The sequence below is a fragment of the Elephantulus edwardii genome, unplaced genomic scaffold (assembly GCF_000299155.1).
Source record: "Elephantulus edwardii isolate Elephantulus edwardi_28Jun2011 unplaced genomic scaffold, EleEdw1.0 scaffold00089, whole genome shotgun sequence".
NCBI lineage: Eukaryota > Metazoa > Chordata > Mammalia > Macroscelidea > Macroscelididae > Elephantulus > Elephantulus edwardii.
In genome coordinates, this window is record NW_006399839.1 from 1,817,729 (window position 1) to 1,843,204 (window position 25,476).

At 37.5% G+C, this 25,476-nt stretch overlaps 1 protein-coding gene across 1 annotated transcript in view; it reads right to left on the minus strand.

Annotated features, from left to right (window-relative positions):
- Positions 1-25,476, minus strand: part of MED13L (mediator complex subunit 13-like) — a 295,915-nt gene that overhangs the window by 148,024 nt on the left and 122,415 nt on the right. Inside the window, exon 2 of the mRNA XM_006890397.1 lies at positions 9,094-9,178. The gene's annotated coding sequence lies outside the window, so the exon portion shown is untranslated. The remainder of the gene's footprint in view (positions 1-9,093; positions 9,179-25,476) is intronic.

Sequence of the window (25,476 nt, forward strand, 5' to 3'; positions counted from 1 at the left end):
GTGGAGGTGGTGGTGGTGGAGGAGGTGGAGGTGGAGGAGGTGGAGGTGGTGGAGGTGGAGGTGGAGGTGGAGGTGGAGGCGGAGGCGGCAGTGGCATTATGGGCTCTTGAAGTGGAACCTAGCTGACCCTCCGGTGGTTTGAGAGACTGTACATCACACAGAAGGAGCTGCCCATCTTTCTCCCCCAGGTGGATTCGAACACCCTGCCTCTGAGTAGGCAGCACAACTCTTTTCATACTAGGCCACCAGAGCACACTTCCTTTAAAGTATAAACAATAATTTGAACTAAAAGCATGTTTCAAATGTTTGTTCATACATATATGACCTGTTATTTTTTAAAAGTGTTTAGTACTCCTCAGCTTATTTTAAATAAAGTCTGTCTTCTACAACCTTATTAAATAATCTTCAATCCTTAGAAAATTTTTTCATTTATTGTGATTTGAGCATGTTTACAAAGCCTGTTGGTTTGTCATTCAATCACTCGTACATAATTTATTTTAGAATATTCACCACAGTTTCTCCATTGTAATCATCGTTTTCTCACTTGCTCCCTGTAATTTTCATTTCCCTTAACCTCCTTTCCTACTTCCTATATTTTTGGACAAATGCTTCTCTCTGCACCTTATATGGTTGGCTGTTGGTAGTTTCTAGGGAATTGGGCTGCTCACCCAGAGGCTAAATCCACCAGCTGCCTCTCAGGAGAAAGACAGGAATCTCATCTTCTGCACTTTACAGCCTCAGAAACCCAATGGAAGGTCAGTTATGAGTTGGTTTTTACTCAACCACAATGAGGGAGACTCTAAGGAGTACATGCCTTCCTGATATTAACAGCCACCTCATGGCCCTGCCAACTGCCTCGCTGAAAGCTGAACCGAAAGAGTGAATCCTCTCTCAGACTAGAAAGGTGACCAAGGGTTCTGCCAAATAATAAGCCACTAAGCCTAGGCTTGTTAGTTTTGCTCCACATTTCTCCCCATTTCTCTAGGATCTCCTACTATGATCCCTTTTAGAATTATGCTTAGCAAACTTTTCATTTATACATAAGACACACAGGAAATAGTCTTCAGTACTTTTCAAATAAAAATAGCAAAGATTCTAAGTAAGTAAAATCTAAATTAATGGTATTTTATCATTTTGGACATCAGCAAAAAGGGGATAATTAAACATTCTGAAAATGAGTTTTTTTCTGAAGAGAGGAAATCTAAGCATGTCTACATGGCATCAAACTTATCAAAGCGGTTTAATTTTATTTTTTTTAAATACAATTACTTCGGCGAGCTCTGGTGGTCTAGTGGCAAGAAGCTGCACTGCAATCTCAGAGGTACGCGGTTCAAATCCACCAGATGCTCTGCTGGAAAAGGAGGAACAATCTCCTCTTGTATCAGTCAGATCTGATTTGACGGTACACACAAAAAATAATAAAATTTTAAAAAATACAATTACTTCCTGATTTGTATTTCAGAAATATTACGTTTAATAATGCAACTGGCATCTGTTTGGAGGATTGCTATTAGGAAGAATAAATTAAAAGGTAAGGTTGTTACTGTCGTGTGTCCTTGAGTAGATTCTGACTCACAGTAACCTGGCAGGAAAGTTGACAGGAGCAGTCCCCCGGAATTTCCAGTCTACAGGAGTAGCCCGCTACATCTTTCCCATAAGGAGGGGCTGAGGGGTTCAAACGCTAGGTTTTGCAGTTAGTAATCAAATGTTTCACAAATAGTGACTTCACCAACACCACTCCTCAGTGCGGCAAGAGTCTTCTTGTAATAAGTAGTAGACTCCTTACTATTTTATCCAAATACATTCTATCCCTTTCTAATCAGGTTGGCCATGTGATTGTGGTGATTGATGCTATGTGCCATCCAGTCGCTTGTGACTCATAGCAACCCTCTGTACACGAGCCCTAAACGATGCTCTATCTGGACCTACCTTGCGTCTCCGACATACTCACTCCCACCACCCCAATCACAGAGTCGAGGGTCTTCCTCTCCTGCGTCGTCCCTTCACTCTCCCAAAAATAATGTATGTCCCTCTCCAAGGACCAGTCCCTCCTTGCAACATGTCCAAAGTATGTCAGACAAAGCTTCAGAATCCTTGACTCCAAGGAGCATTCCGGCTTCACCTTCTCCAGGACAAACCTGTTTGTTCTTGTAGCAGTTCATGGGATATTCAACACTCTCCTCCAGCACCACAGTTCAAAGGCATCAATTCTCTATCATCTCTAGTTATCGTCCAACTCTCCGATGCATAGCACGTAATTGCAAAGACTATAGCCTGGATCAGGCACACCTTAGTCTCTGGCCTGACATCGTTGCTCTTCAGTACTCTTGAGAGGTCCCTCACAGCTGGCTTTCCCCATGCAATTCGTCTCTTGATTTCCTGGCTGCTGGTACCAAGAGTGTTGACTGTGGAGCCAAGTAAACTAAAACTGTTAACTATCTAAATCTCTTCACCATCCATACTGATGCTGCTAATTGGCCCAGTGGTAAGAAAATCTTTTCTTGATGTTGAGCTTCAATCGCTATTGAAGGCTGTAGTCCTTGAACTTCTGCAGCAAGTGCTTCAGGTCCCCCTTAGTTTCAGCAAGCAGGGTTGTGTTATCTGCGTAACACAGGTTGTTGATAACTCTTCCACCAATCCTGCCACCACATTCCTCCTCATACAGCCCAGCATCTCAGATGCCCTGTTCTGCATACAGATTGAAAAGGTATGGTGACAAAATACATACCTGATGGACCCCCTTCTTGATTTTGAACCATGTAGTATCTCCTTGCTCTGTTCTGACAACTGCCTCTTGGTCCAAGTATAGGTTTAACATAAGCACAATCAAATGTTCTGGGATTCCCATTCTTCTCAGAGTCAGCCATAGCTTGTTGTTATCCACAGAGTCAAAGGCCTTCGTATAGTCAATGAAGCAGAAAGAGACATTCTTCTGGTATTCTCTGCTTTCTGCCAAGATCCATCTTAAATTAGCTATAATATCCCTAGTACCATGACCTCTTCTAAATCCAGCCTGCACATCTGTAAGTTCTCTGTTGACATACTGCTCCAATCATTTTTGGATAATTTTCGCAGAATCTTGCTTGCATGTTATATTAATGATATTGTTCGATAATTTCTGCACGCTACTGGGTGATTGTGGTAGTTCCCCTAAAAGGATAAACACTGTTCTTGTCCATCTGACTTGAAGCTTGGTTGTCAATGACTGAGCCACTGAAACATGAGCAGAAATTATATACAGCATTTAGGAGCATTACTGTGACACTGTCTGACCTTTGCCAGGAGCCCAGCAAGCCTCTGACAGAAGTTGGCCCCTCAGCACAGGTTCTGGGGTAAAGAGGAAATAGAGCAGTGTTCAGGGAGTGACTCACAAAGGACAGGTAACACTGGTAAGAAATAAACTTCTACAGTAGTAAGCCTTCAGCCCCGCGTTCTCGGGGGTGGGGGGTGGGGGTGTCAATTATGATGTAACTCAAACTGCAAAGCAATGACTGACTTTTTCAATTTTGTTTTAAACCAGTGTGATCTCTCAGAGCTTTTGTTAATGCAGCATAACTAAGCCTGACCTGACTGATGAAAGAGACCAATGCAATACTCCATGAAATCTTAAAGTAGGCTAGTGTGAAGCAAAATAAAGTAAATGTGATAGACCACAAGAATATCTAGATATCAAGGAGAGAAATTCTATTCAACTAGCTGAATAGAACATGATGAAAATTAAGTGATGTACTTATTTATTAATGAATATTTGCTAAATAACAACTGTTTGTCAGGCAGTGGAGATATAAAAACATTGGAGACATAGATGCCAATGCCTTTAAGAATATCTTCAAAAGAAGTAGCACAGATGCTTCTTAATTATTTCTTATTACTGCTTCTATTTTTAAGTACTACGATATCTGCTTCAGTAAAATATTCATGTCAGTGGTCTGTAATTATCTACACAATCTTTAATTAAAGTATAACATACAATGACTTTTTTTAGCCTGGCATTTTAGGAAAATAGGAAAGGAAGTAAGTAAGGCTTGGGAGAAAAAGACTCCAATGTTATCATGAATGTTACATAAATAATGTCATATAAATTCTTTTTTTTTAAATAAAACTACAAATCTCATATACAATATTACTTAGTAAAGAACCTACTCATGGGCCCCAAGATAATCATGGGTGCATTTATACAAACCCTAGCATCTTAAGAAAAAAGCTAAATACTATTGAGCATTGATAGTTTATAATTTTAAGTTAAGGTTTTACAGAATTCAGTCTTAAATCAGAAGAATGACCAAAAAAAAAGGCAAAAAATAAGCTATTACATGGGAATCAGATTAAACTGTCCATGGACCCAAGCAACTGAAAAAGAAATGAAAGGTGAAGGAAGTAGATTTCTGCGTAGTAACTGAAAGACTTCTAACAATAAGTACTTGCTGAAGATGAAGATAATTTCTGAGTCCATATAACCAGAAGGATTAGAGCAGTGATCAAACAAAAAGGATATTATAAAATGAGATTCAAGAATTAGAGAAGTAGACTAACTGAGCCCCTTAATGTGTCTCCAACTCTGGAAAAAAAACAGCATTATTTAACAATAGATCAACAACAGCTAACCATTTACCAAGTACTTATAGCGACAAAGGTACTATGATAAGCAAAAAGGCTTCTCACCATTTCAGAGGTGAAGAAATGAGCTTAGCAAGTTAGGACAGTGGCCCAAATCACACAGTGACGTGACAGAACAGAAATTCAAACTGTTTCTTGTTTTCAAGACAGAGAAATAGACTTCTAGAAATACATGCCCTGACCAGATACATGAAATTAAAGCCAAATTATGTCTGCTTCTGTTCAAAATGCATAAAGTAAGTAATAATTGAGTTCTTTTTATATATTACTCTGTTTTGTTTTAGATAGATAGATACTAGTTAGAATATATATTATAGTGTATGCAAATGATGGTATATTATACAAAGAATAAATACTTGAAAGATGGGGAATATATTTAAGTATTTTTGTTTTAAAATTTAAAATACACCACAGAGCATCACTGTAACAAGATCTCATCATCAATCAATAGGAAAGAGAGATGAAATTTCCTTATTTTGTGTAAAGTTTACAATGTTATCTTAATTTCTGCAGAGACAGGGCTTTTGATAAGTAACTGCGGAGACTCATCACTCTATAACACACTAGCTAACAGTTACAGCCTTTACAAAGAGGACTGATTTGTATGAACTCTGCTTAGCTATAAGGGTATACTTTACAAAGTAACAGATAGGACTCCCTTTTAATTAAACATACTGGAGAGGGTGGGACCAAATTGCTCCTTAGAGGTGAGCCTTTTGAAGGTTCTTCAGGCATGTTGCCAGGAGAGACCAGTCCTTGGAGAAGGACATCAAGCTTAGAAGGGTGGAGGGGACAATGTGGAGAGAAAGACCCTGGGTGAGATGGACTGACACAGTAACTGGGGTAACGTGTCAGAGACAGTGGGACTGACTCAGGATAGGGCAGGGCTCAAAGCTATTATACAGAAGGTCGCTACGAGTCACAGGGGATGCAACAGCACATAACAGCAACAAAACAAAGAAGGATGGAAACAAGAAGGAAAAGGCATCTGTATACATTTTTAAGTTTTAATAATCTATAAACTTTACAAAACCAACAAAAACACTAAAAAGGGCTTCAGGAAGCACAGGGCTTCAAGTCATATGGTTCCAGAAAAACTGTTTCAAGAGCCTCAATTCTACCTTTCAAGACAGACACTCAAAAGTAACCTATCTTATCAGAATAGAAATGGAAAGGCATTTTTAAAACTCTTAAAAAATGAAATGGTTAAGACATCAAAAAGCAAAAGAACTGCTGGAAGCATCCTAGAGAGCTCTGGTGGGCTAGTGGGTAAGGAGTTGTGCTAACAACCCAAAGGCTAATGGTTCAAATTCACTAGCTTCTCCACAAGAGTAAGATGGACAATCTCCTCTCATGCGTTTTCCTGCCTCTGAAAATCCACTGGAGGGCCAGCTATGTGTCCTTTCCAACTGAAAAGTATAAAACAACAACAACAACAACAACAACAATTACAGGAAAACAGCTTTTTAAATGGTCCCTAAGCAAACTCTTAGAGGAGCAATTGTGGGGCTACTTTAACGAAGTTCTATTACTAAAATTTATAGAAAACTTACTTTAAATGAAAGTAAGATTGAAAAGTATGTAACAAAGTATACAAAATACAGCATGTATGGGGGAAAGAAAGAATAAGTATTAGATACTAAAAATGTGCCAGATCTTAATGAAATACAGATTATGAACAATACCTAAAAAAACACAAGGTGTGTAGCATTTACCCTTAGTTTATAGAGCATTAACAAAGGCTTGGCGGGGCGGGGCGGGGCTAACTAACCAAGTGACAGGCTAGAATAAAGTCAAATGATAACCTAATGCTCTCAAGAGTTAGCCAACGCTATCCTGCATGTTTCACTTAACAGACTCGTTAGTTTTGTTTATACAATTCACTTTCTTATAAGACAGTAACCCAACCTGGCTGAGCCTCAGTTTTTATCATCAATCCTAAACAAGTCAGTCCAGAAGAAATTCTTATGAAGATTTCTCCTCCTTCCCAGTTCTACTCTTCTAATTTTCTCCCAGAAGACAAATTGAAAGCAGCTCTCATATAAAATAAGACCAACTTAGGTAAAGAACAGGTACTTTAACATGTGCTTTAAAGATATACTCAGTTCCACCAGAAATTTAACTTATATAAGCAATTTAACCTGTCAAAAAGAAACAAAACATAAAAGCCTGAAAAGGCAATTCAACCACATTTACTAGTATTTTTTTCTGAACCTGAATAAAACGCAACATGAAAAAACAACTCAGTGACCTATAATTCTGAGAACTTTGTATATTGTTCAGTACAAAAATTCACAGGGAAAAATTACTTGAAACATACATGAAGTACTACGTGGTTGTTGTTGTTGTTGTTGTGTGCCGTCGAGTCGTTTGCGACTCATAGCAATTCTATGTACAACAGCCCTAAACCCTGCTCTATCCTGTGCCAACCTCATTGCCTCCGACACACCCATCCCGATTACCCCAGTCACTGAATCAATCCACCTCATAGATGATGTACTATACAGATTTAAAATTCTTATTCTGGCACCCACAACACAAAACCCCACAACCCTCAGCAGATAGCAATGCACAGTGAGCCTCCATTAGGTTTATGGCAATGTCAATCACATGGGAGGGGCATCCTCCTCTCAATGGTTTCAAACCATCAAACATTGAAGCAGGAGTCTAACTCATAACCATTACAGAAAATGTAAATCATCCAGATTTTCCTGAACGGAGTTTGTTCATATTTATGTTCTTTTGTAGTGGGAGGGAAAATTATCAACTACTTCATGTAGCTCTTAAAACAAAAAATCAACCCTACAGCATGTTTGACAGGCTACCACCTAGCATGGTTTTCCAGGTCTGGTCTCAGAGGGGTGGGAACTTAAGTTCAGAATGAGAAAGCTAATTCTGAGCGATTTGAATCATGGCCACTTAACAAATGTATCTTAAGAACCTAAGTAGTATTACTGCAGTGATATAATCCACATTACCTTAGAGCACTATAGACAGATTGAGAGAGATGTGAAAATGGTTTTCTAGTTTTGAACTAACTTGTTCTTTCTCATCTATTTTTTATTCAGAGCCTGAAACATGATTTCACACCAGAAAGGAGATGCCCAATCAATAAATGGAGCATTTCGAAAAGACTTAGGAGTCATATAGTGAAGGAGTTCCCACAGCTAAATTTGGAAAAATTTAAGCATTCATTTAAATGACAACAGACATAACCCATTCACTAAAAGAGAAATATATGAGTCCAAATTGAAGTACATAAATGAATACATTAGTGAAGGTGGATGGAAAGATTTTCTCTACAATTATTAAATACAATTGGCATTTAATTATGTCAATTAAAAAATACAGATGGAATTGTGGCTTTAGAAAATTAAAATTATGGATGGCCATGTCATAACTGTTATTTTTAGGCAAGGAACACACACAAATGGACACTAAAAATGAGTGAGTGATAAACTGGAGAATTAGACCATCTAGCCACAAATTACTTATTAACCGCCTCAAAACTCACTGCTGTCCACTCAGACTTGACTCACACCTGACCCTCCAGCTGGTTTTCAGAAACTATAAATCATATGGAAGGAGAATGTCCATCTTTCTCCCAAGAAGCAGGTGGTGGACTCGAACCGTCCTCCTTTAGAATAGTAGTACATGTCTCTTCCAGGCCACTCGGGCTAACTAGTAATGAAGTATAAAGTGAAAATTAATAGCCTAGAGCTAATAACGTACTTATTAAATGTACACTGGAGAAATCTGGCTGAGTATCACCTCCACCGAGTGATCAATGTGAGCTCACTACTGACAGGGCACTAACATTAATACCTTGTGCTACTGAGAACACAGGATCTCCATACTGGAATCTGATTGTCAGGAATCTGTTCCAGATCAAGGGATATTATATAAAACATGTGTCCTGCATGTATCAAGCCCTCAAGGTCAAGAATGAAAAAAAAAAAACACACTGAAAAAGTCTAAAGATATGAAATCTAAATAGAGTGTAGGATTATAGATTTTTTTTTATACGGCATTAAGCTATAAAGGACATGATTAGTGTATTTGGAAACCTTTTTATTGGACTATGGATTAGATATGGGCTCTCATCAATATAAATTTCCTCATTTTCATTAATTATACTTTGGCTGTGTCTGGGAATGTAAAAATGTATGGTACGAAATGCACACTCTAAAAACAAAAGAGCATCAACTCTGGCTTCTCAAATATTTTCAAAAGGAGGAAATAGTTTTAAAACAAGAGACACACACAGAGACTGAGAGAGAGAGAGATACAGAGAGATACTTTGTACAATTTCTGAGACTTCTCCCCAAGTTACAGCCACTCAAAATGAAAACAAAAGCTAGTGAATCATTTCATTTCTATGACAATAAATCACTGCAGTTGAGAACACAGGAAGGCTGAGTATCCACCAGCACACCTGGTGTCTCCGCTTCACTGGCAGACAGCTTCTTCTCTTACCTTTCTAATAAGTTGTGGATTGCTTTGAAGAGCAGTGTTCTACATTCATAGGAAAGGCCATTTTCCCAGAGTCCTTCTTCCACAACTGAAAGAAATAAAAAAAAAAAAGAAAAAGTAAGCAAGATAGCCAGCTAAAAGATATTAAAACTCTCAAAATACTTCTCTAGTGCATAATAATAAAAATCTACAAATGGTATGCAATTCTTTCACTTGCTTACTTAATGCAAGTTTTCAGAAACAGAAAAATTAGCAAGATTTTACTGGTTTTCTGGCTCATTATTATTATAAATGTTGTAGAAAAATAAAATTTTTAAAAAAACTCAACCAAACATAAATAACTTAAATAATCTCACTCTGAAATATAGAAAAAGACAGTAAATATCTGCTTAAAAAGTGACAAAATATTTTATGATCGTTTGTTCTGCTTTAAAGAGATGAGGCATAGTACATTTCCTTTATGTAAAGGTCTTTCAGCCCACTTTTTCAAAATTTAAAATCATTCAGATTCTCAAATGACTGTCCAATAAGTAATATCACGCAGCTTAAGTTTGCGGAATTTCTACTGCAAGGTCACAAAAATGTCACAAGCTGACACCAAAGTCTATGTACTTTCATAGAGAAAATCAAAAAGGAAAGAAAAGTCCCAAAATGTCAGAGTTCTAAAAATTCCCTTCAATTCTTTGAAGGTCACATCTGGATGTACTTTGTATATTTTTTTAAAAATTTTATTAGGGAGAGTATCTGGAAATTAAATCTTGATTTAACATCAAACTTCGTTCTTGAACTCATAATTTCATTAATGCTTGACATTTTGTAAAAGAAATGTATTTCCCTTTGAAATGTGTTATAATACTGGGTCACAAGTCACACTAACATCAAGAGAATCCAAGAGATTAGCAGTGCCACATTGCAGCCCAAAGAAGCTTTTCCTTATTTCAGTCCATATAAATGACAGAAAATGCCCCAGAGAAGAAGGTGTCCCTTTAAATTAGGTTAGTTTAAGTCAAAATAGTAAAAAACTGGAAGGATTAAGATATCATTTGCAGAATAATATTTTCTCTGTGTTTCCTTGTCATCTTTCGAATGGTACTCACCTGAGAAAATTCTGACAGTAAATGAAAATACATGTTTAAATCTACAAAGTATCTTTTTAATGCTTTCACTACATCAACAGTCATGCTAAAATGTGTATTCCCCATCCAGAAAGATTTAAGGTGTATTTACATTCATGACTCTTGTATCTATAGGGTCTTCTAGTTTTCGCTTTGTTCTAATAACAAACCTGATGCTTATTTTTCTTGATAAGCCAGAAAAGCAGGTTTGTTTGTTTTTATTTCCTGTATTTTTAACTAACTCAAATGGTAGCTGAAAATCATTTTTGCCACATTTTGTCTTTTAGTCATAAAAATCATTTAGGTGATTTACTGTATTTTCCCAAAGTAACCTCTCAAATATTTTGTTACTTACAACTAGAAAAATGAAAATAAATTGTTGTTGTTGTTATGTGCCGTCGAGTTGCCTGCAACTCATAGCGACCCTATGTACAACAGCCCTAAACTCTGCTCTATCCTGTGCCAATCGCACTGTCTCCGACACTCCCATCCCAATTATCCCAGTCACTGAATCAATCCACCTCATAGAGGGCCTTCCTCTCCTGCGTTGTCCCTCAACCCTCCCAAGCATGATGTCCCTCTCCAAGGACTGGTCTTTCCTCACAACATGTCCAAAGTATGTTAGACAGAGTCTCAGAATCCTTGCCTCCAAGGAGCCACCCGGTTTTAACCCTTTCCAGGACAAATCTGTTTGTTTTCCTAGCAGTCCATGGTATTCTCAGTACTCTTCTCCAGCACCACGTCTCAAAGGCATCAATTCTCCTTCTATCCTCCTTGGTCATTGTCCAGCTCTCTGATGCATAACAGGTGATTGCAAAGACCATGGCCTGTATCAGACGTACCTTAGTCTCCAAAGAGACACCATTGCTCTTCAGCACTTTGGAGAGGTCCGTAACAGCAGACTTTCCCATTGCAATGCATCTTTTAATTTCCTGGCTGCTGGTGCCAAGACTGCTGACTATGGAGCCAAGCAAACTAATCTCAATCTCTTCACCATCCATCCTGATGCTGCCAATTGGTCCAGTGGTGAGAATCTTTGTCTTCTTGACATTGAGCCTCAATCCATATTGTAGGCTGCAGTCCTTGACACTCTGCAGCAGGCGCTTCAGGTCCTCTTCAGTTTCAGCAAGCAGGGTTGTGTCATCCGCATAACACAGATTGTTTATAAATCGTCCACCAATCTTGACTCCACATTTCTCCTCATAGAACCCAGCCTCCCGGATAATCTGTTCTGCATATAAATGCCCCTGCTACCAAGATGTTGATCTCTGTTCAATACAAAACATCTAATAGTTTCCTAGGACTTGTGGATCTCTGCTTGCACGTGTTGACCTGGTGGGTAGAGCTCTCCCTTGAGTAGGAAGAGGTCTAATGTCTTAAAGGAATACTCTTCCCTAAAATCGCATTTATAAAATTACTTTATAATAAAATAAAATTAATTCTTCTTCCCTACAATGTTCTACTTACTTAGCAAAAGGGAGGGGGAGGCGCAATAACAAATGGTTTCCACTGAGTATTTTCTGACTCAATGATACTGTAGAATGGAGCAGAACTGCCCTACAGGGTTTCCAAGATTGTAAATCTTTACAGAAGCAACTGCCATATCTTTCCAGGATACCTGGTGGGTTCAAACCACAGCTGAATCCTTCAGCCACAGCACCACCAGGTCTGAGCTGACCTTACACTCTCTCTATATGTATTAAGATGCAAATGAGACTTTTCTGCAAAATATTTGCACAATTTTTCGTCTTGTTTCCTTTGGGTTCTTAATCCAAAGTATGTTTGGTTAACATTCACTAATACATTACCAGAAGAAGAAAAAACAAAACAACAACAAAAAAACCCCAACAATTCAGAGACAAGAAAACAAAGATCAAGTGATGCTCCACATCAAACCAATATACTATCAGTTAACTTATATACTTCATAAAATGTCAGATGCCAATTTAATAAAAACTAGCAAGGAAAATAACGTGAAATAAAACAATTCAATCTACATTAAATTTCTCATGGTCAGGATAAATACAAAAGCTTTCAAAATAAAAAAACTAACTACTGTAATTTAACAGTAAACAGATAAAATATAAGTCATTAAAAGTAATTATGAAAGGTGTAGTGTTTGAACTTTGTGGAAAACTTTCATTTCATAAACCTTACCTACCGCACTAAAGACTGGAGAGCAATCAGTAATTTACCGTAAGTCAAGAATTAACTAGTATTATAAGTATTACCAACTGGCTATAAGTCTAAAGAGAATACCTTAATAGAAAATTGTCAGCGCTTATTTTAGTATCTGTAGTTGAATAAAAAACATTTACTGTCAAGAAAACCTACGAATGGCTCTACTCTCTTCTAGATTATTGAGTTGGAATCGAAAAACAACAGTTAGCATAAGACACTCTGTTAGTACAACACGAAGTCAATAAAAGGCTGGCAGTTCAAACCTCATCAGAGGCTCGGTAACAGCAGGACCTAGTAATCTGCTTCTGTAAAAATTACAGCCAAAAAAGCCATATGGTTTTTGAACAGTCAGAAGAATAACTAGTCTTAAGTTTCCATAAATGGGTAGAGATGGCATTTACCACTTAATTCTTCATTTCCCTTTCAAGGTAGAAGAAGAAAAAGAAAATCAACTGTCAAGAAGTTGATAAAATGGCCTGTAGGTGTGAAGTTCCATCTTCGTGAATCATATTTCTGAAAGAGTATATACAATATATTCTTTTTTAAAAAGAGAAGAAGGGGAAGTCTAACTCTTTTTGAAGTGTTCTTTGAATTCCAAATTTAAGAGTATCAATTCCTTAGGAATACAAAGTACCTAGAAACTATTTATTATGCTTATATATTTTATTACATATAAAAGAATAGTGCACCAAAATGGCTTATTTCAGTGAAAGATCTTCCTAGAACACGCTTACAGGAAAAAAGATGACAGGAGTCAATTTAAAAAAAAAAAAATCCAGTACTAAAACATTCTTCTGATACCATTTAGTCCATTAGAGCCAGTAGGCATCCTGGTGGAATTTAAACTAAAAGATGGGGCACCTGAACCCAGTCTGTTCCAGTTAAGATCTACAGCCTCAGGAGCCTGGGGCAGGGGAAGAGAGGAGATCATCCGAAATCAGAATCAGTTTGGTTTTGTTTGATACAACAAGGCGGGGAAAAAAGAAAGAAAACTAAATTCTATGAGTTGCCTGTCTACAAGAAAAACTCATTTTAAAAACTCGCTTTAGTTCTCGTGTATTCCTTATAGACACTTACACGGGAAAGGCCATAATCAGAACTTGTTTCAATGTCGGTAATTCAATCTTTTTTAATATAGTAATCCTCATATAATCAAATATTTAAACTAAAAATTTGCTACATATAATGGCTTCTTAAGCATAGTGTTTTAGAAAGGAATATTTAAATAGTAATTATTGCTTAGTGCCTGGATAATTTTTCAAAATCCTCAAAAATTGTAAAACAACTTCTTTTAACTTTGTGAAACATGGTTCCTTGCAGAATTAATAAGCTGCTTTGAAAGAAAAACCATATAAAAGGTTCAGGGGGAAAGTCAATATGGCAACGTATCAAAGCAGCACATACTTCAATGATTCTGTGTTTCCCAGCAGAGATCTTGGAAAGAGATCCCTTCCAATTCAACAAATGAAACTGACATACTTTACTCGAAGGGAGGAAAAACTGAGGGAGGGAGAATGGAATAGGGATGGGAGGAGCATGGAGACTGTGAAACCTTGAAGAAATTCAAGCTCATGATTTTAGAATTCAGGTCACTCTGCCTTACACAGTTTAAAAGTAGAATTACTTTCAAAGAATACATATTTCCTCTGAGCTATGATACATATTTCCTTTTAATGTATCATATTGCAGCAACAGCTGAAATGAACGTCTAGACATCAAAAACACTTCTGACTCCCACCTACTGCTTTTTTACCTCAGGCATCAAAACTAATGAAACCTATTATCCAGAACATTGAGTTCAGTAACCACATTGGCCATTGCAAATATTGAAGAGGGAGGTGCACTTTCAGGGATGGCGCTCCTTATTCAGCCATTAAAATTACTGAAAATCAAATTTTGCTCCAAACTCCAGGAATACAAATAGATTAAAGCAAAGCACATGAAACAAGATTATTATTTCCCAGTCAAGATTTCAGTGACAGACTGCTAAAGATAGCACAGCTCTGAATTGGAGTTTTATAATGTGCTCACTGCCACTAACATTGGCACAGGACAGAGCAAGGTTTGGGGCTGTTGTACATAGGGTCGTTATGAGTCACAGACGACTTGACTATACATAACAATAACAACAACAACTTTGTAAGGACTGCACAAAGCAGGAATCACTATATATCAGAAGAAGAAATTACTAGTCAATTTAATTTTTTATTACAACAAATGAAGTAGTATTTTGAGAATAAATATATACATTACTTTGAGGTCTGCTCTCCAAAAAACTGACTTGCAAAATATTGAGTAACAAAGTAGCATAATGCCACATTAATTCTGAAATACTACATTACACTCATAAAAAATCCAATTACATACCACCATCGACTGATCGCAGTTAGGCTGCCATCGACTGCCTTGTAAAATCTTTAGCTGAAGTCATTAATAACTAAATAGACTTATTACATATATCAAATTCAACCCACTTAGAGTTCTGATTTCCCTCAACTGCTCGTGGGTGCAGAATATTTGGTATCACTTTACAAATCTATGTTGAAAATGGATTTTCACTTTCCCATTGTCAATTCATCAATCAAATAAGAATTAGGGATAGAAACTATGTATCAAAACGTACCACTTGTTTTGACCTGCTTTCAAGTTTGACTGATGATAAATACTGAGACTCTTCAGCAGACAAGAGGAGTACAGTTGCAACTCAAAAACTTCAACAGTGTGTCTTCCCAAGCAATATCTAAAAGCCTGGGTTCTTGGCCACTTGCAGGATAACCAGAATTTAAATCACATTATAGCAATTCAGACATGACCCAAGTTAGCATTTCAATGGATCACGGGCCTCCATGGAAAACCAGTAAACTTTAAATATAAGGAGATCATAAAACTAAGTTTCTAGATAAATTGCACAAGATTTTCAAAAGACAACTGCTACAGAAACCAGTCAGGCTGCAATGTTACTTTAATAGCTGCACAATGAAAAAGAAATCTTAAACAATGGCTGTTTATTGGCTTCTGAGTCAAACTTAACCCCATTTACTACACCTTCAGAAGATTTCAAAAATAATTATTACTTTTCACTACTTAAAACTATTATTAATACAATCTTACCTTTGTTGCATAATATAAGTAAAAAAAGGACAGTCATCAGAAATTATTCCTATTTGGTTGTTGAAACAATTATTTTTTTTTACCTTTTGTGTATTTTCTACAATGAAAGGCAATTAAATAAACATTTAAAATAAAATAGGTCTACTACCATTTATTAAACAGCTACAAAGGGGAGAAATAAGCTTTAGGGTCAGGATTTCTAAGATAGATCAATATTCTTAGGATATGAATTTCCATAAAATAAGATTTAATTGTAAGAAAGAGTAATAATTTGTGTGATTCCATCTGAGCATTTACATTTAAATCTATGAATTCTGCAAAGTCAAATTTATCAAGTTCCTCTGGAAGGATGATCTTAAATGGAGATGACTCAACTACTGACTTCAACATTAGTATAACTGAACAGTGAAGATTGAAAACATCTCCCTGCACTCCACGGATACAACTTGATCTGAAAACACACTCAGTCATGCTCCTCTCTCTGTCTCCACACCCACCACCCACCCCCGCCCCTTTCGCTCTCTTCCCCCTGCTCTGCTCCTCACTCCTCCTCTCTATAGTTTGCTACTAAAATTCTGACAAGGCAAGTCCCCAAATTGCCTTTTACACTAAAGCTCAAACAGTTGTCTGTCACTGCTATTACAGTGAGTAATCCTTGCAGCTGTAACTGTTTGAGATGCAGCTGTCTCCTTGGCATTCTCTCCCCACCCCCACTCATGCAGCATTTCTGTTCTTGCTACAATAATCTTAAAGAGCATTTTACAGGAGGCTTAGCCCTGGCTGAGGGCACTCCACGGCGTGACCGAGAGAACATGGAAACACGATTCATTAGACACGCCTGGAGTGATAACAATGGTGCTGCTTCTTGCTGCCTTTCATTTCATACATCAGGCTGAGACTAATGCATTCTCGTTACACAACAAGCACATTTACAGACAGGAAAAAACTGTAATCACCTTTGATTAAGAGACAGCATATTTTTCCTATATGAGCCGCCAGCCATACTGACATAGTAATTATTTTTTTAACTGACAGGTTAAAATAGCAAATGTAGCAAAAATAACATCTTGGGGGGAGGAAGGAAAAAGAGAGAGGCGAGGACGACAATGAAGGCTTGGTACACAAAGCCTGGTTCCTCAGCACCAGGCTCAGTGCCACGTCCCTGAGACCGGATGGGCACCTTGGCTTACACTGGCAGCTTGATCATCCTTGCTAAATAAACTCTTATTAAGTAATCACCTTCTTAATACTGGCAGTTCTCAAAAATACACCTTTCTGTTACTTCAACTGTAATTATCACAGCATTTTTAAGTGATATGCACATCATATATTTCTAATACATATAAAAATATTTTAAAACAAAGCAGCTCCATATGTTAGTTTTCGACATAGAATTGGGATTTGATACGCACGCACTCCTTATTTTCATGAGTACATTATATAAAGATCCAGTAGTAATCTACCTTCTCATCACTTCACCACCACCACCCCACCAACCTCACCACTGGACTTCAAAATTCAACAGACTACTGATCCCTTCTGCTTTTCTTACTATTTACTATGCTATAAAACATTCTTCTCTGTTTTCATTCTCTACTTCCACCAGCTAGCTGCTCCATGGTAAAAAAGATGGGTAATCTCCTTCCTTGCCTCTGAAAATTGCCCATGCATCAGTTCTGACTCGAGAGCATATATTATCAATAACACTTCTACAACAAAAATATTTTTTCTTTACATAAAATTCCACTCCAAAAGACAAAAGTATGATTTCTCTTTTAAGTGACACAGTTAAAAAAATGTAATCCTGAATGAAAAACAGATTGTAGACCTATTATCAGTCTATCATTAGACCCAATTGCTACCAATCACTGTGGTTAGTAAGAGTCTGAGCTTTACATAAAATAAAAGCTCTGATATACTAGAAAACTAGTCATAGACCACATGATATTGATAACGGGCAAAGTCTATTGCCTTCTACAACGGGAAAAAGTGAACCATCTCTCCTCACACCCACTTCACTGTGGTCACTGTGGGTTTACATGCATATCCTTCTGCAATATAGTTTACCAGGACCTTGAGGGGATGGGAAGAGGAATATTAACCAAGAATTCAAAGGCCTACTAGATAATCTAAAATATATCTTCCCCTCTAAGTTAGCAGACTCTAGATGATTAATCAGAAAATGGATATTAAGCTTGTTATGACATATACTTGTAGTGAAGTGGATTAAGCACTTCTAACTAAAAGTGCATTTATCATTAAGAATGTAGTATAAAATTAGCAAAGCAATATGTAAAAATAAAAGGCAATAGAGGAAAAAAAAATAAAACAAATAATGGAAAAACTAGGCAGCCCGCTCAGGGCCCTGGAAGGTGGAGTATACTGTCCACTACCTCCAAGGCTGTCACCCTGACAGGCACAGACTGACCCACTCAGTGTTCTCCTGTGGACCAGCTGGTAGATTTGAACCTCCAATTTTTGGTGACCAGCTGAATTCTTTAACCACTGCTTCATCACCAGGGCTCCTTAAAAGGTGTATAAGTCACAAAATTTTGAAACTTTTAATAAAAGATATGTAAAGGAAACAAGTTTTTGTAAGACAGCCAAAGAGGAATTTTTAGCTGTTGGAATTTAAAGTTTTCTGACCTAGGCTTTCCCACTAGGTTAGATGCCTTTTGTGAATCTTTAAGTAAAGCCCTCAAGTCTAAAGTCAATGTAAATGCCCTATGTTTTAAAGAGAAATCTCACCTAGACTGTGCTTTATTTGATTTACACAAGGGTAAAACTTTCATCGGAAAAAACAAAAGTACTCTCTATACACCTGTATGTGCCCTAGCTGCCACTCTATTTTGATCTTCAATATTGCATACAATCACAACTCTCCTAAACCTATAAAATTAATGCCATAGGCTTTCAATGTCTGTCTGCATCAAAGGAAAAGAATCAACATCAAACACACTACTACAAAAACAAGTTAAATGAATTCTTGGCAATCAGAGTATTTTATATCAATAAAATAAAATCTTTTCATGTATTTTACCACTGCATCAACTAGGCTGAGGGTCAGAAATCATTATTCACTCTTTAAAAGACAAACAAAACTATGCTTTGCTTTTAAAAGCCAGAATGTATTCATTTTCCTTGTGAGTTTTCAAAATTGCTTTATGCTTTTCAATGCAAAAACAATCAATTGGAAAGCAATACAAGTTTCTCAAAATGTTAATCTGAAACAGACCCAGGGGGAAAAAGTAGTCTTTACTCAAGTCTTTTTTTAACAAGCTAAGTAGTTTCCAATTCATAAGCAAAAGATCTACAAATGACCTAAATATTCCAATGCTGCTAAACATTTTTACTTCATTTAAGTATTTTAACACTAAAAGATTCCTCTGCATGAACACAACTCAATTATAAAAAGCATGTATTTTTTAGTGAATCTTGTGAATTTTCTTTTCACTTGAAATTTTGACCAGCAGGTCAGATGACACCATAATTCTGAATAAAGCGTTATAACCTAGACTAGGCAGAGCAGACATGACAATGGGGCTGGGGCTGGGGCTGTCTGCCTACCATCTATGATTAACAGTGCTAGTTCACTAACCAGCTTGTTTCTGCTCCCTTCCATATCCACACCACACTAGAATAGCTGCAGTCTTATGCAGCTGTAGTTATTATAACCATTCTGAATTATGGCATTCTACAAGGATTTCACTTAAAAAAGATAAACTAGGAAAATAAAGGGAGGGGGTGAGTTCTTGTGGTGGAATGGAATTTAAAACCACTTGAAAAGTCAAAGGAGTAAAAAATTCCCAGCAAGCAAGAAGCCTGAGCTCTGATGGCCCTGGGCAATGTTAACACTTGGGGGTGGGGGGGGTCTCCCCCCTCTGCGGCTCCTTTTGTAATTATCTTAACTTTCTCCAGATTCTACCTAGCTCTCAAATGGCCTGATCCTAATGAAGTGAACTAGAATGTGGGAAAGTCTTCAAAGATGGATTCTGAGGATTTCATATGTTTAAGGAGGTCAAATCCTAGTCACTCTGTTCTTTCTCATTGGGTAATTCCTTACAAACCCTAGAATCAACATTAAAGTTTTAAGCATCACAAGTCAAATGAACTTTTGGAAGACTAGGTCTTAGAATTTATCCACCACTTAAAATGTTGGCTGTTTGGGGGTTGTTTTCCCCCTTTTAAAGTGAGGCGATAAATGTATTTACTATCAACACTGACTTTGTTGACTGGTGTTTGGCTATACTGTCCTCATCTTCACAGTATAACAGCTTGCTATAATAAAATATAACAATGAAAAGCCAAAGCTGCCTGTCTCCAAAAGGATAACAATCAAATAAATTCTAATTATCTATTAAAAATAATGATTTAAAACCAGATAAGCAAACTCAATGGAAAATACAGCAAAATAAAAATCATAATGAAATACAACCTTCAGTTGTTTAAAAAACAAAACAAAACAAAAAAAACCCAACAGGTACCAGGGAAGCAATGCTGGAACAGATCTCTCGCTTGACCCAGCCCAACCACCTTCCCCTAAAGCTTTGCTTCTTCTTGTTGTTGTTGTTGTGCAACATCAAGTCAGAACCATCCACTGATGACTCACCAGCAGGCTTTCAGAGGCAGTAAATCACACAGGAGATGACCCATCTTTCTCCACAGAAGCAGCTGGTGCATTCAAACCATGTACCTTTCAGTTGACAATGCAATTCCTTACCATTAAGCCACAAAAGCTCTCTTACTGCCTTGCTAGCAGAAGTCCAATTTATAGACATACAGTAGACTAGCTGGTAGGAGAAAAAGATGGGACTATCTTCTCCCGTGTGATCTACAGCCTCTGAAAACAAACTGAAGGTTCCATTACAAGTCAGCTCTGATTTAAAGAACAGAACCAAGGCAATGAAATAACCATATATAAGCACAATGTTTTTATTGCTATGTACCCTTGAATTGGAACTGACTCATCTCTGACACTCTAGAAGGTTTTCAGAGGCTATAAACTTCATTGGAGGGGGGTGTCCATCTTTCTCCTGTTGAGCAGCTGGTGGATTCAAACTGTGAGCCACTGGATTGGCAGTGTAACTTCTCTGCACCAAGCCACAGAATGGACAAATTTTAGAAATATGAAGGGCATATATACATGAAAACGTTCCATTTAAAGAAAACTTATAAACAGATAAGAATATGCTACATGGTTCAGGGACACAAAATTAAGTAACATAAATAAAAGAAAAGCAAAACTATTATGAAAGTATAGTATTTACCACTAGGATAGTATTTACCACTAATAAGGAAGTGAGTTTTTATAGTAATATTTAGGAAATTCTTAGGCTGTCTATAATACTCCTTGGGAACTACAAATATGTACATTAAACAGTAAATTGATATTTTTAATTAAATTTTGCTATAACTAATTTAAATAAAGGAAAAGCAACAAATAAGTATGTCTTAGAAAAGGGGGAGTAAGAGTGCTTCTTGGAGACAAGCATGGTAAAGCTTCATTTCTCATACTTTGGACATATTGTTAGGTGATGTTACTCCTTTGGAAAGGTGGGGGAGAGTCAGTGAAAGAAAGGAAGACCCCCAATGAAATGGATTGATACAGAAACTACAGCAATGGGCTCAAGTGTATCAAATATGGGAAAGATAGCACAGGATAGAAGAGGATTCAGATCTGTTGTTCGTGGGGTCACTATGAATTGTACTCAACTTGAGAGCACCTAACAACAACATGCTTCAAAAGGGAAAGTATATGGAAGAATATGAAGAGGTAAAGTTCACCTGCATATAAACTATCATCACAACTTTTAATATAAATAGTAATTTATGAATAACAAAGATTTAAAATACCTGCATTATAAATGTTCAAGCCAGACAAGTATGTAATCCTTTAAACAATAAATACCATAGCTGAAATATGCATATATTCACAGGCATTGTTACCCACCAAAAATGTCTTTGCAATAGAGTTGTCTACTAGATAATAAAGAAATAACCAAAAAAGAAATACAGTAAATACATAACAGATATTATTCAGACAGAAGATACATGAGTACTCTAAGGCACAGCTACTGTTGTTAAGTTTACTTCAAAATCTAACTTCATCAAAAAGTTGAGAGGAAAGAAGTCTTTTAGCTAATCTCCCAGGTTTCACTGCAGATCCAGTAAGTCCAGGAAGTGAGCCAAGGTGATCTTTTCAAAACATGTAAGAGATCACAGTACTTGCCAGCTTAAAATTACTCCAGTGGATTCCCACTGTATTAATAATCTATCTAGATAAGCGCCTTACTATGGTCGACAAAGGCCCCACCTGACCTCACCTCTATCTGCCTATTCTATCTCTTCTGCTTACCAAGTTACTTGCACTGGTCTCCTGTTTCTCCAACAAAATAAGCTGCGGGCCTTTGCCCTTGTGTCTGGCTGGCTCATTCTCAGGTCTCAGCTCAAATTCATCTCCTCAAGGAGGCTTCAACTAATAATTTTATCTAAAGCAGTCTTTTCCCTGTCACTTTGCTTTCTCATTCATTCTTTCAAAGCCCATTACCATGTGAAATTATTCTTTTGTTTGTAATCTGTCTTCTCACCCACACAGAAGACTGTATGCTCCAGATGCACAAGGACACTACTGCAACTGGGATCACCCACGATATGTCATGCCGAACAATCCACAAAGCTTAGTGTGACCTTCAAGATTGAAAAACTCTCAAAGTGAAGTAAAAGGCAATCTACTACCATATCATCATTTAGTATAGTTTCATGTTGTTGTTATATGCCGTCGAGTCGTTTCCGACTCATAGCGACCCTATGCACAACAGCTCTAAACCCTGCTCTATCCTGCGCCAACCACACCGCCTCTGACACACCCATCCCGATTACCCCAGTCGCCGAATCAATCCATCTCATAGAGGGTCTTCCCCTCGTGCGCTGTCCCTCCACCCTCCCAAGCATGATGTCCCTCTCCAAGGACCCGTCCCTCCTGGCAACATGTCCAAAGTATGTCAGACGAAGCCCCAGAATCTTTGCCTCCAAGGAGCAGCTTGGTTTAATTCTCTCCAAGATGGCAGTCCATGGTACATTCAGTACCCTTCTCCAGCACCACAGCTCAAAAGCATCCACTCTCCTTCTGTCCTCCCTAGTCATTGTCCAACTCTCTGATGCATAACAAGCGATTGCAAATACCATGACCTGTATCAGGCGTACCTTAGTCTCCAGAGAGACACTGTTGCTCCTGAGTACCTTTGAGAGGTCCCTAACAGCAGACTTTCCCATCGCGATACGCATTTTGATTTCCTGACTGCTGGTACCAAGAGTGTTGACTGTGGAGCCGAGCAAACTGAAGCTGTGAACAATCTCAATCTCTTTGTCATCCATCCTGACGCTGCTAATTGGTCCAGTGGCGAGAATCTTTGTCTTCTTGACATTGAGCCTTAGTCCATACTGAAGGCTGCAGTCCTTGACCCTTCGCAGCAAGTGCATGAGATCCTCCTCAGTTTCAGCAAGCAAGGTTGTGTCATCTGCATAACAGAGATTGTTAATAGATCTTCCACCAATCCTGATGCCACGATTCTCCTCATAGAGCCCAGCCTCTCGGATAATCTGCTCTGCATACATGTTGAAATGGTATGGAGACAGGATGCATCCCTGGCGTACACCCTTCCCTATTTTGAACCATGCAGTGTTACCCTGCTCTGTTCTGACTACTGCCTCTTGGTCCAAGTATAGGTTTCGTATTAGCACAATTAAATGTTCTGGGATTCCCATTCTTCTCAGAGTCAGCCACAGTTTGTTATGATCCACACAGTCAAATGCCTTTGCATAGTCAATGAAAGACAGACATTCTTCTGGTATTCCCTGCTTTCAGCCAAGATCCATCTAACATCAACAACGATATCCCTAGTACCACGACCCCTTCTAAACCCAGCCTGGACTTCCGGCAGTTCTCTGCTGATGTGCTATTCTAATCGTTTTTGGATGATCTTCAGTAGAATCTTGCTTGCATGTGAAATCAATGATACTGTTCTGTAGTTTCCACACTCAGTTGGGTCACCTTTCTTTGGAATGGGAACAAATATAGATCTCTTCCAGTCAGTTGGCCAAGTGGTTGTTCTCCAGATTTCTTGGCACAACTTGGTGAGCACATCCAGGGCAACATCTGTTATCTGAAATACTTCAATTGGTATACCATCTATTCCTGGGGCCTTATTTTTTGCTATTTCCTTCAAAGCAGCTTGAACTTCTTCCTTCATCACCATAGGCTCTTGCTCATATGTTATTTCTTTAAATTCCTCTGTATCTGCCAATTCCTTTCTATATAATGACTCAGTATATTCCTTCCATCTTCTTTTAATACTTCCTGGATCATTTAATATTCTGCCCAATCAAGACTGTTTCATGACATGGCATAATTATTAACTTTAGGATGGTGTAATTTTATTCTAAGGATTATGATTACTACCCAAAATAGCAAAACTGGTACTTCCACAAAAGATTTCATTATTGTCATTTGTTTGATGGGGTTGTGAGGTTCACCCTCTCCTTATGCTACAAGAAAAGTTGTACAAATTTTCATATTTGTAATTTTTAATAATTTCCATGGAAACCAATTAGGTCATAATTAAAACATAAAAATATTTCTACAAGAACAGTGTAAATGAAAAATATAACAGAAATTAGACCTTACTTGAACCTAAGAAAATTAGCAAGATTAGAATGATGAATAAAAAGGACTCCTGAGAGGAAAAGATACCTAATTAATATACTCTACAATAAAGAAAATAAGGCCTCACAGTTGCAAGCAGTTACTACCATCACACAGTGAGCCTCCCAGGGCTTCTGCGTGTTGGCTGTATCAGACAGTCTTAACTTCTAAAATTTCTCTCCCAATAAGCAGCATTTGGAAATAGAATTATTAATTTTGTATCTTCTCTCTATGACAAAATCAGTTTTAGGTATCAACTATACCAGGTCTTAGTACTTAAGAGGACTCTTGAATGCTATAAACTCCAAACCTTATAAACTCATAATCATTTATCAGTCATGCTCACTGAATTAGGGACAAAAATATTACTTCCATTTTACTACAGTGAGCCAGATGTTCCCATGTATTTATCACATCTATGAACCACCACACAAGCACATTCAATGCCTGCATTCATTCCGACTCACAGGCATCCTCATCAATTTTCAAGGATTTTAATCTAATGGGAGGAGCCTTCAAACACTACACCTTTCAATATATTCTCAAATATCTTTGGCTTATTCATGGAACCAAATTTGAGGCTGCTTTCTTCAAAATTTTTAAAACTCAATTTATCACATTTTATTAAGTACAACTTAATCACATGACAATCAACAGAAAACTTTGAATTTGGATGATAATATTACAAAGATGTATTTGAGTAAGAATACAGAGTTTCTTAAAAATGAGAGTGTACAGAGGAGCAAATGAAATGCAGTGGCTCTTTTTAATTGACTATTACCTATTCATATTCACTTTGTATCCTTCAGCCTGAAAAAAGCAAAGCCCCTTCTAACTTTCAATTAGTCATACAGTGTCCCATTTAATTTTTCTCTAACCATTTTGCCCTTTTGAAGGTGAACATAAATTAAGTCAAAGACATATAATACACAATCACTTGGAATTGGATTTTTGCCTGCCCAAACCAGACATTATGACTTGCCAAGGGAGAAAATGTATAAATAAGACTATTCACAAGATAGGAAGCATCAGCACAACCCCATTTACCTCCAGGGTAGTCACCAAAACTTCAAAGCACCATTAAGCAAAGCATCAATGCTTTTGTTTGAAAGATCTGAGAAGTGCTGCAAGTGACCTTGGTATCATAAACATCTCCGACTTCCTAGGAAACAAACAGGTTTCTGAAACTCCTAAGAAACTGCCTAAACATTTCTTCTATACCACAGAAACAATCATAGCATCCTTCTTTGAAGGTGACTATACTTGAATAAATTTAAG